This window comes from Limulus polyphemus, unplaced genomic scaffold (genome assembly GCF_000517525.1).
Source record: "Limulus polyphemus unplaced genomic scaffold, Limulus_polyphemus-2.1.2 Scaffold7858, whole genome shotgun sequence".
Lineage (NCBI taxonomy): Eukaryota > Metazoa > Arthropoda > Merostomata > Xiphosura > Limulidae > Limulus > Limulus polyphemus.
In genome coordinates this window covers 21,737-24,537 of record NW_013673468.1, presented here as the reverse complement: position 1 = coordinate 24,537, position 2,801 = coordinate 21,737, and the positions used below count along the sequence as shown (strand labels likewise).

Sequence of the window (2,801 nt, the reverse complement as noted above, 5' to 3'; positions counted from 1 at the left end):
CTCGTACTTAATGGCATTGGAAAACAAAGGAATATGGATTAATTAGTCATCCAGAAAGAGTCGAAACAACTTGTACCTCCTATTATGGTTAACAAAGTGCAGGTGTAACAGGTGAGAACCTACTAACACAAAAGTTTGTAGCAAAAAACTGTATGTATGCCAAGAAACAATTTGAAACATAATCAACAAGGCTCTCCATCTGGAAAAAACATCAAAAGTCACAAGTACACAAGATGCCTCAACGACATACACATTGAACCATCAACCTCGTACAGTAAGTAGATCATGGAGAGCATGCGTGGATGATTAGTGCAGTTTGGACACTAGAGCCTCACTATGGCGCCTTTTACAATGGAGACTATGCTATAGAACAAGATGTTTAGTAAAGTTTTGTTTACGGATGAAATTAGTAACATGTTTCTAAAACCTTTTTAGTTTTGAAAAAAAAATACGTTTCGCTAGATTTATCTACCATCGTCAGGTGGATACAATTGAATGATGAAACAAGACGTTTACGTTTTATAGCATCAAAAGGGATACTCCATCGCTAGGCAACAAAGTAAAAACAAATAAAATACATGTGTTAAATAGGAGAAAATTAAAATAAATATAATTTACGCCTAACTTCTGGTGAATGCTAGGTTTGTTTGTTGTTGTTTTAATAAGGAGAGCTTATCGTTGACTATCTTCAGGTGGTGATTTGTTTTTTAGGGATGACATTGTTTAATTTATGATTGTGAGGATAAGTTCCGATTTTAACACATTTGTCTCTGTTGAAAAAAAACAACATCTGGTGACATAAGCAAATATTTTATCTCTTTGAAAGAGGTTCTTGTTGATCCCTAATGTATTTTGAATATGAACTCCACTGACTTCAGTTTCAACTATAAATATGATGTTAGGGTGGAGTATATTAAAGTCTGACATGCAAATATCGATATAATCACGTTCCTTAAAAGCTGATAAAATGTCATCTACATAATGAATTCAAAACACCGGAGGATGGAGTGAAGTGGAAATAAGTTACTCAGTTCTGGCCATGCTTAAATAATGATTTCACATGTTTAGACCATTGACCTGGTCAGAATGTATATTTTTAAATAGAAAATTTGTAAAATAAATGCAAAAATTAGATTATTTGATGATGGAAACATCTAATTAGGACCTAGGGTTGGAGTCATTTTGAAAACATTCCAGAGCACAAATAACTCCTTCAATAAACACTTGTGTGAATGACTTTTTACGTAAAAGTTGACTATAGAGGCAATCGGGTCGGAATCTTTTAGTTTTGTGATGAAAGATTCAGAGTTTTGAACAAAATAAAAACTTTAGTTATATATGGGCAAATATCCAGGAATTTTTAGAGAATATAGTTGTAAGTTTTCAATGCAGTATAGGAGCAGAAGAGCATTTGATTTATAGTAGGCTATATATTTATAGTGTACAAGAATCTGAAGGTCGTAAGAAATTCAACAAGTCATTGAAAAGTTTGTCAAACTGTACTAGAAAAGTAATTTAGTTTATGTTCTTTCTTGAATGTTAAATCAGTATCTAATTTCACAAACTGAGCCGAGTCACTTAAAATAGTGTTCATGTTACCGAATTCTCTATAGCGATCTGTGACAACAACAGAATTGCCTTTATCTGATCTTAGTAAGATAATATCTTGACCATTGTTTAGAGATTTAATTTCTTCTGGTGTTAGTGACTTTCGAGGAGAAACTGGAAGACTTGAGGTAGGATGGAAAGTGATGAAAGAATTCTCAGTAATTTTAGAAGATTGAGAAAATTAACGAGGAGGAAAATGTCACGTGACTAAGAGGAACGAGTGTTACGTGAACTATTGTCTTGATTTTCAGATGGTGGATTAAGTTTCTAATGTTCGTGAATGAAAATCTTTCTAGCTAGGTCTTCTAGTTCCGCTTTAATTTCCATTTCGGGGATTTTTTCGTTTAGGGATAATCGCAAACTTTTCACTCGTAGATGATTTTAGTTGTCAAGATGCATGCGTAGAATACGATCAGACGTGATAACTTAGGCTACAAGGTCATGGTGAGGCACTAAAGTCTTTAAATATCCAGTCTAAATACATTTTAAAATCATAATCGAAACATTCAAAATTTTACGCTTAATCATTTATATTAAATATTACGAGTGCACGTGTATGATCTTTAAAGAATACAATATAACAAACACATAGGGTTGATATATTACTAGTGCACATGCGTGAATACATGCGCACTTCAAATTTCCCACTGTTAGAAACTTCATTCAACGATTTCAAGATAAACAGCAATAGATCGGTTCTGATTTTTAAAAGTTAACAAATTCCGTTCCAAAAGGTCAGTTAAAAAAACAAGTAAACACCACCTGGCGTTATCTTTCACGTCAGAGAAATTCGGTATTAAAATATATCAAGTTTTTAATACATGAATACACTGAAATAAAATTCGTATCACGAAATTCATTACGAAATGAGAAACAAACAGACCTTTGCCAACTTGCATTTGACGAGGAGACTCTCGTTCCCAGCAGAAAACTCTCCGTTAACAATGGTTGACGGGTTACTTTTTAACCGAGCTTGTAGAAAAAACCCTTTGAATGTTTCTCCCTCAGAAGCAGAGATTGTAACTGAAATAAAAGATTGATAAATATTTGTTTCTAAAGACAATAATACACGTGCCAACACACACAAAACTAACTCCACAGACAGTTCACGCCAACACACACAAAACTAACTCCACAGACAGTTCACGCCAACACACACAAAACTAACTCCACAGACAGTTCACGCCAACACT

General features: G+C 33.7%; 1 protein-coding gene across 1 annotated transcript in view; it reads right to left on the bottom strand.

Moving 5' to 3' along the window:
* The window catches only part of LOC106474923 (putative ferric-chelate reductase 1 homolog), a 10,176-nt gene extending 7,549 nt beyond the window's left edge, over positions 1–2,627 (bottom strand). Inside the window, exon 1 of the mRNA XM_013935622.2 lies at positions 2,492–2,627. The gene's annotated coding sequence lies outside the window, so the exon portion shown is untranslated. The remainder of the gene's footprint in view (positions 1–2,491) is intronic.
* Between the last annotated feature and the right edge of the window lie 174 nt (positions 2,628–2,801).